The sequence below is a fragment of the Phoca vitulina genome, unplaced genomic scaffold, assembly GCF_004348235.1.
Source record: "Phoca vitulina isolate PV1807 unplaced genomic scaffold, GSC_HSeal_1.0 scaffold3, whole genome shotgun sequence".
Taxonomy (NCBI): Eukaryota; Metazoa; Chordata; class Mammalia; order Carnivora; family Phocidae; genus Phoca; species Phoca vitulina.
The window spans coordinates 458,697-468,075 of record NW_022589706.1 but is presented as its reverse complement, the minus strand read 5'-3'; the positions used below and the strand labels follow the sequence as shown (position 1 = coordinate 468,075).

General features: G+C 45.5%; 1 protein-coding gene across 1 annotated transcript in view; it reads right to left on the bottom strand.

The window, feature by feature from the left end:
- Positions 1-1,405: 1,405 nt before the first annotated feature.
- Positions 1,406-9,379, bottom strand: part of CUNH4orf50 (chromosome unknown C4orf50 homolog) — a 106,794-nt gene continuing 98,820 nt past the window's right edge. The window contains exon 13 of the mRNA XM_032399737.1: positions 1,406-1,478. The gene's annotated coding sequence lies outside the window, so the exon portion shown is untranslated. The remainder of the gene's footprint in view (positions 1,479-9,379) is intronic.

Sequence of the window (9,379 nt, the reverse complement as noted above, 5' to 3'; positions counted from 1 at the left end):
CCAGTCCCTAAGAGACAAATCTTGTCTGACTCCACTTATATGAAGTTTCCAGAACAGTCATATTCATCAAGACAGAAAGTGCAGTGGAGGTCGCCAGGGGCTGAGGGCTGAGGCAGGGGAGGATAGCGGGCTAGTGTTTAATGGGGACAGAGGTTCAGTTTGGGAAAGATAGCCTCACAGTCCTGCAATTTCCAGGGAAGTGTTTGCAGAGGGAGCAAACCCCTCGGTCTGCACACTGGCTAGGCCATGATGCTCTTTAATTAACCTCCTGGCAAAATGAGCTGAGTGGGGCTGCAGTGCTTTGAGCACTTTGGGGTGCTGTGGTTATTTGGGAGGACAATCCGTAGATATAGTTGCCTGAAGTGACATACGGTTAGGTTAGAAGAATGCTTTACTTACTCAGGAAGCAAGAAGACTGGGTATGGGATCTTCCAGCCAGACAGAGCTGGCCACAGAGTAGGGCCCCAGCAAATGCTCGCTGCAGTGGGAGCAGTCTCCTCTCTGATGGGGGACACATGTAGGGAGGGGCGACAGACTCATCTGCTGTGAGGCTGGGAGGTTACTGGAAGGCAGGTGGCTGCACCCATTTTACAGATCAGGAACGGAGGCCTCAAAGTCACCAACTGGTTAGAGGCAGAGCTGGAGATCTGGGTTCCCTAATGGAGTCCTTTCCCCATAGACTAGGGGTGCTTGGCCTTAGGGGGTTCCAGTGTCATTTCATTTGAGAATCTAATGAAATCCATGGCCCCTCTTCCTAAGGAAGTGCTCACAGGCATACAATATTTCACACAGGTTAGGACCTCCACCTTAGCCCAAGCTTCTGCAAGAGCTCTATAATATCGAGACTACTAAGGTTTTTTTTTTTTTTTTAAACTCTTCTATTGCCATGGAATCACATCACCCATCTTGGGCAGCAGTGACACGGAACTGTACGTGTAATGCACAGCTATGGCAGACCATGCTCCTGAGCAACCACCAGTGACATGAATGGGAGAAGACAGGATCACATTTACAGACAACAATGATCCCTGACATATGGGAAGCATCTTGCAGTGTTCAGAACATGTTCATAACCATTAGATCATTTGGTCATCAGAAAAAAACTGTCAAGTAGGTGTTAAGACCCTCAAACAGATAAAGAAATGGAAGTTCGTAGAAATCTGTGCAAGGTGACACAGCTTAGGATTGGCAAAGCCAGCCAAGACCTTGGGACGCCAGACCCCAAGTTCCTTCCACCACCCCGTGCCGATACGTATGGGCTTCTGACAGACAAGAGCCATCCTTTGGTCCCCTGGTTGGTATTATACAAAAAGGGATATTCCCATGAATGACTTGGAATAGGAAGACAGTCCTTTGGCTTGTAACTCAGCTCCCTGGAAGGGACCACAAATCCTGGGGCCGCCACTGCTCTGTTGGTCAGTTGGGGAGATATAAATACTTCCCAGCTTGATGGGTCTGCCTCTGTGCTGTCTTCATTCCTGCAATAACAAAAGCAGGGAGATGAGTTCTTAAAGGGGACATACCAGCCAGTGTGGCACCTACATGAAGCTGTCTGAATGCACAAGCCTTTAAGATGCGGGGAGGCCCATTTTCCTCTCTAAATGTGGTGGGCTTAAATCATGATATCTATATGTAATTCACCAGCTGCTCTCTCAAGAAAAGAATCTTCGCTTGGAATTAATAGACAATGGCCTCTTTATTTGCGGTGGTTTTCAATTTTGAAATAATATAGAAGCATTCATGTGTATTTGTTCAGAGAGGGTTTCTAGCCTTCGAGACTCCCAAAGGGGCCAATGGTCAAAAGAAGGTTAAGAACTGATCCAAAGGAGGAGAGAGATTGAGGTTCTCGAGGCTGTCCTCATTCAACTGCTCAACAGTGGGCACCTGCTATATGTCAGGCTCAGTGCTAGGCACTGAGGTTACACGGCTTGCCCTTGTGAGGTTAGTGTGGTCGAGGAGATAGAGGGTAATCTAGGAAACACAAAAGGGCAGAAGTGAAGAAGGAAGGCAGAGTGAGACAACTGCAGGGGGTCAGGAGGTAACAGTCAAGGTGGGAAGAGCAGGAGTGTGGGGGGGAGGAATTTACCAGGCAGAGAAGGGTACAGCCTGTGCAAAGGTCCTGTAGAGAGGGAGAGGGAGCACAAGAAGCCAGTGTGGAGAGAGCAGAGAAGGGAGGACAGCATGGTGGGGGATGAGGCTGGAAAGGTCTGCAGTGTGGCAGATGCAGGGATGGAGGGAATTTGGGGAGCTCCAGTGAAGTGCCGGGACATGGTATGGGCTCAATTAATAAAGGATAAAGGAAGGAAGGAAATGAAGGAGGCAGAGGAGAAAGACTGCCTGGAGACAGTGGTAATTGAATGGAGTCTTAGAGATGCACCAGAGTTTTCTGGGCAGAGGAAACAGCTTGGGCAGAAGGCTAGAGGTGCAAGAGAACACGGGTCAGCAAGGCACATCAGCTTGCCAAGAGGAGGCTTCATTGCCCAGACAGAGGGTAATCTAGGAAACAAAGGGTGCTGCCAGTCAATAAATGCATTTGAGCAACCTGAAGTTTTGCAGAAGAGGACCCCAGAAATAGCAAAGCCCTATCAGAGAGCAGCACCACTTTGCAGTTCCACAATTACCCCATAACTGATTTCACTGAGGTGGACTTTGGACCAATGCCCACAGTGTCCAGAGATGGATAAGGGTGAGTCAAGCACAGGTCACGGCCACATCTATGATATAACATTGGTGAGGATGCCAACCACAGCATCCCCTGAGCGCTCCCCAGTACTGGAGCAAATAAACTCAGCGCTCACCCACTTAGGTGATCTGTTTGTGCAGGTGTTTTCTGTCTGATTTTCAAAATGGATTTGCATATATCTTATAAGCTGCTTTAAATCTTTTCATTTGAAGGAAATAAGACAAAAATAATTCCAATTCCAATCCTCAAAGCTTATAGGACCACTGGTACCCAAACTTCACTGTACATCAGAATCAATGGAGAACTTTATAGGAATTCAGATTCCTGGGCTCAACGCCAGACTTAGGGAATCAGTATCCCGGAGACAATCTCAGAACTCTGTTTCCAATGAGTTCCATGCTCATGCATTGAGCTGGGTGATTTTTATGCACTGAACTCATGCATTAAGTACCAAGCATCTGGGGACTGCTGCACTGGGTGATGCTTCTGTGTGAGTCTTTCAGTGTAAAGTCTTCTTTATCAGAATCAGGTGAGTGATACCAAACATAAGAAATCATCATCTCCTGCCTACATCAAGCATAAGGTTGAGTGCCCAAATCCTTGCATTGATCTTGCATTCATCAAGAAATTAATATAACAACTCTTCTAAGATTAATAAACACCCTAGGCTCATCTCCATAACTCATGTGGGTCACTCATAAATGATAATTATTGATAAAGTTACATTTAAAACATTATAACAATACAAAGATACTCAACTCCTGAGACACGGCCAGCAGATACAATAAAGAGGAGAAATCACTGTGGGGGATCACATGTAACAGGGACTCTAAAAAGGACTTTATTTTTTTTAAAGACCTTTAAAATAAGAATGTTTACAATATTCAAAAATATATTCTATGAATAAAAGAGTAACTGATATAAGACCTCAACAGGCAGGTTAAGCACTAGACTAGATATAGATGAAGAAAGATTTTGTGAACTGGAAGACAGATCTGAAGAAATCATCCAGGATTCAGCACAGAGTGATAAAGAGGGGAAAGGACAGGAGAGGTTACTCTAGACTGAGTAGTTAGAAATGGCTTTTCTGAGGAAGTGATATTTGAGCTAAGACTAAAATGACAAGAAACATCCAGCCATGAAAAGAAATATGAGTCAGGTGTCCTGGGCAGAAGGTCCAGGCATGCAAAAGGCTTAAGGAGGGAACACACTTGGCAGGATCAGGTTGGCACGTTTGAAGAACAGAGAACAGGTCACTGTGGCTCCATGTGAAAAGCTACCATGGGGAGGAGGAGAGTGTGCTCCTGTGAATCCTTGCCGAGTCCGTGAGTAGACTTCTGCTCAAAAGGTGGTGGTTAGCAGGAGGCTTGTTTCAGCCGAAGGTAAAGAACTTCCCAACAATGAGAGCTAAACATTCACTCACTCACTAAGCTCACTCACACATTCATTCATTCACAAACTCACTCACTCACTCATTCATTCACTCATTCACTCACTTATTCATTCATTAACTCATTCACTCACTCATTCATTCATGAACTCATTCACTCACTCAGTCACTCATTCATTCATTAACTCATTCACTCACTCATTCACTTACTCATTCATTTTTCATTCATCACTCATTTACTCATTATCAAGTACCTCCTATATGTCAGACATATGGGAGGATATTGGGAATATTGAACAGGACTCCTGCATTTGGGCCAAGAGACACATGAAAAAGTGTTCAGCATCGCTCGGCATCAGGGAAATCCAAATCAAAACCTCAATGAGATACCACCTCACACCAGTCAGAATGGCTAAAATTAACAAGTCAGGAAACAACAGATGTTGGCGGAGATGTGGAGAAAGGGGAACCCTCCTATACTGTTGGAGGGAATGCAAGCTGGTGCAGCCACTCTGGAGAACAGTATGGAGGTTCCTCAAAAAGTTGAAAATAGAGCTACCATACGATCCAGCAATTGCACTACTGGGTATTTACACCAAAGATACAAATGTAGGGATCCGAAGGGGTACGTGCACCCCAATGTTTATAGCAGCAATGTCCACAATAGCCAAACTGTGGAAAGAGCCAAGATGTCCATCGACAGATGAATGGATAAAGAAGATGTGGTATATATATACAATGGAATATTATGCAGCCATCAAAAGGAATGAGATCTTGCCATTTGCAATGACGTGGATGGAACTGGAGGGTGTTATGCTGAGCGAAATAAGTCAATCAGAGAAAGACATATATCATATGACCTCACTGATATGAGGAATTCTTAATCTCAGGAAACAAACTGAGGGTTGCTGGAGTGGGGGGTGGGGTGGGAGGGATGGGGTGGCTGGGTGATAGACATTGGGGAGGGTATGTGCTATGCTGAGCACTGTGAATTGTGCAAGACTGTTGAATCACAGATCTGTATCTCTGAAACAAATAATGCAATATATGTTAAGGAAAAAAAAAAAAAAAGAAGAAGATAGCAGGAGGGGAAGAATGAAGGGGGGGAAATCGGAGGGGGAGACGAACCATGAGAGATGATGGACTCTGAAAAACAAACTGAGGGTTCTAGAGGGGAGGGGGTGGGAGGATGGGTTAGCCTGGTGATGGGTATTAAAGAGGGCACGTTCTGCATGGAGCACTGGGTGTTATGCACAAACAATGAATCATGGAACACTACATCGAAAACTAATGATGTAATGTATGGTGATTAACATAACAACAAAAATTAAATTAAAAAAAAAAGGACTCCTGCATTTGGAGGAACATTTAACCAGTGGACTGTAATGTCCCTTCCTACCATGTGACTCGATGTTTCTACATAACCACGGCAGGTGTTCACAAGCCCCAGGGACTTGGAGAGGTCTAAGCTCCAGCCTCCCTTCCTGGCCCAATGGGGGAAGCAAATGCATGAGCAGATAACAGTGGAGATCCCAGGCAGGGAGATAACCACATGATGTGGAGGAGGGAAGCCCTTGGGTATCAGAAAATGAGGGCAAAATTGGGGACACTAGTCCATGCCCTACTTAGTTTCAGACCTTTTTGAAGACAAGATCTCCTCTATGAGAGAAGGCGCTCTGACAGGAGGGGCCCACACAGATGTGACTGTCCTTGACATCATTCACTTAACCTCCCAAGGTCAAGCAGCCTTCTGTGGGGATGCAGAAGGGAGATGAGAAAGTCATACTTGGGGACTGCTTCATCATCGCCCTTGCTCTCACTCTGATGTGTAAATCAAAGCAGTGCTGACCTGACCTACTTCATAGACTAAAAATGCCCAGGAAGTACAGAACTGGTATTTTCTGCTCTCTGTTTCCTCCTTCCTCTGCACTGCCATAGTCCCAGCCAGACCACCACCATCTATGACCTGGACCCCCAGGACAGCTTCCTAACCAGGTTCCTGGCTTCCAGGAGGTACCCATCCCAATCCATACGGCAGCCAGAATTACTGGAAAGCTGAGTGGATCACTCCCTTGTCTCCACCCCTTGTCTTTCTCTGCTCTTAGAATAAAGCCAAGTTCCTTAGCAAGACTCCCAGGACCCTGTTAATGTGTAGCCCCGCCCACTTCTCTTATCTCATCACTTGAAATTCAAGCCCTTCCACCTCACACAGCGGCCACATGAACTTGCACACTGAGCGTGCTTGCCATGGTCACATAGCAGTGCCAGGTGTCTAGGGGCGGAATGAATGAGTCGGTGCTTGATGGCAAGTGCTCCTGGCACTGAGGAACGCATTCAGTGGGTTTTCTCTTCATTTTTATTCTCTTCTTGGTGTTTGGGGGTTATGACCTTTTTTCCATCAATACTATCAGGAGCAGTTCCCAAGCCAGAAATAGTTTCCCTTTTCATGTGTCCCTCTTCTAAACGTGAAGTCCAACTCAGTCAGTAAAGCAGGTGCTTGGCTCCCTACATGCTGGACACTGGGCTGAGTGCTCAGGATTTGCACCAACGCAAGGCTTATGCTGTCAGGAGTTTGCAGGACAGAACAGAAGGACCAGCAGTCTCCATGGGACGATCAGGACCCTGAGTAGGAGAACTTGGGTAAATGCGGGTGAGGAGGATTACATGGGAGCACCTATCCTGAGAGACCTAGTGCTCCAAGTGGGAGGATGAGCATGTACAGAATCTGATAATCCAAGAATTATAGGGACAGCATCCTGGACCACACCTGCTATGTGTCAGCCACTGTCCTGACCCCTTGACAGGTTTGGTCACACTGAATCCTCACGACTCCCCATGATGCGTGTTTATCATTTCCCCTGTTTACAAAGGAGGACGTGGAAGCTTAGAAAGAAATTTCCCCAAGGTCCCACAGCCAGTGAGTGGTGCAGCTGGGATTTTTAAAGGATACCCGTCAGACTCCAGGACCCACAGAAAAATGCATCTGAAAACGGCCCCAAGCAGAGGAGAAACAGCCTCTGAATGGGGATGCTGACAAAGGACAGATTAAACCTGGGATCAACTTAATGTGATTCTCATTGAATGCAACCCAGTTCCAACATATTTCCTCAGGGAATATTTGGCATTTTCTTGTAGGTAAAGGGAATCAAATGCAAAATTCATGATTGTGTGTGTATGAGTGTGTTTCAAACAGAAGCCTTCAAAATCTAAGAATCTATTCAGTGGGCTCCAGCTGGCCACTAATTTTTATATTTTAAATGATGTCTGTTTGTGATCCACATTATGCTATAAACAGGTTTGGTGTGAATCGCGGTGTTTTAATTAGAATATTAGTTATTCCAAAGAAGTCATCTAAAATAAGTCCTCAGAGAATTAGTTGAGAAAACAGATCCCCAGAGAAAAAGTGTCCCCCCCAGTAATCACCCAGCTTGATAATGGTGGCACTTGGAATAGCTCCCTAGTCCTCCAACCAATGCCCTCTCAGCCTCACTCCTGCCAGCCTTCAAGAACCCAGCTTCTTCCAGAGCTGGGCAGGAAGCTGTTTTGGTGTTCAGGTGAGATAGGGATGAAGTCCCTGCCCTCAAGCTGCTCACATTTGGGGGCAGGGGTGACTCCTTCATGAACTTGAAAGTGGTACCATGTTCCTATTTCTATCACAGATGTTTCACCAGAGCTGATGGGTCCCTTCCCCCTCTATGCCTTCTGAATGTGTGGGCCTTTCTGACAGGAACGGTGGGATAAGATATTCCTTATTATAAACCACAATATCACAGAAATTCCTCCACAAGTGGAATTAAAATAAGACTTGCTAGAAGTTCATGGAGCCACTGAAGGAGTGTCCAGAGAACAACCATGGTGCTGAGCTGGTAAATGTTAATAACTGGGGCTCGGGGCGGGGGGGGGGGGGGGGGAAGACCTGATTTTTTGGCATTTGCCAATTTCTGTGGTATAAATATCCCAACCATGGCTGATGTCATTGAAGAGTTGGTAAGTGATGCTCATGATCATCTCTCATGAGCCAGAAGGACACATCTCCAGCTCCCGTGTGTGTGTGTGTGTGTGTGTGTGTGTGAAGACTGCATACACACGTAAATGAATGAGGGAGGGGTTGCAATTCTGTAAAAGCAATAAGAGAGAAGTAGAATGAGCAGAATGTGTTTATAACTGCAGGAGATACAACTTTACAAGTAAAACAGGACAGAATCAGGGTGAAAAGCATTTGAAGCAGCTTCTTCAAGTTGCTTTCAGAGTCCTGCCTCTGTCTTTTTATAAAGAGGAATGATGACAAAGGGCACGGCTCCATAACTTCCTACCTTTGCGACCCTGGGCACGTTAGTTAATCTCTCTCTGTTTCCTCGTCGAGAACACGAGGGTGATAACACCCACTTCACTAGTGTGAAGAGGGCAGTGCTCAGAGGCCTCAGCAAATGGCAGAGTTAACATCTGAGTTCTGGCAAATAATGGAGACACCAGACTGCAGCTCCTTGAGGATGACCACGTCCCCAGCGCCTGGCACAGTTCCTGGAGCATGGCAGACATGCAACCGTTATCCTTGAAGTAAATTTTGAGTAAGGGTACTAGAGGTCAGCGTGCTCGTGGGTAATGCAGAAAGAGCATATACCAGGAAACAGATGAGCCTCTATTCAGTTTCCATGAGCTTCCTAATCGTACAGAATACAGAAAATATGGATAAAGATAAAATGCTTTTTCCCCCCAAAATGCCCTAATCTGTGTTTCAATATCAAAATTCATTGGGGCCATTTTCACTTTCACTGTTCTTAATATTCTGGTCTAATTGATGGATGCATTCATGAGTGGAGGGCCCCCTGAATCTCATTACTCTGGGGCTCCTGGGTGAATCAATCCTATTTAGAAATAAGGCAATAAATAGTCCACACATGTAGTGACCAAACCCATAGGCTGCTGAGGGAGAGAGTCCAGAAAGCAGGGCTTTCTTGCACACTGTCTGTCTTTAACTTCTATGACAAGTGTGGATTTCTGAATCGGTGATAGGTACCAATGACTTTAAAAATGCTTGTTCCCTCTGAGACAGTAATTCCATTTCTGAGACTCCATCTCCAGAAAATTGTCTTCTATGAAGACTAAAATTTGTACACAGTGATAATCACCATGTTATTTATTATAAAAAAAAGAAAGCCACTCAAACGTGCAATAACAGGGGTCGAGAGCGTTTTATGTTCTATAAACCATGGAAAGGGAAGTTTATGTAGACTGTTAGCAGGGGGGGAAATGTCTACAAGATGAGATGAGATGAGATGAGATGAGATGAGATGAGATGAGATGAG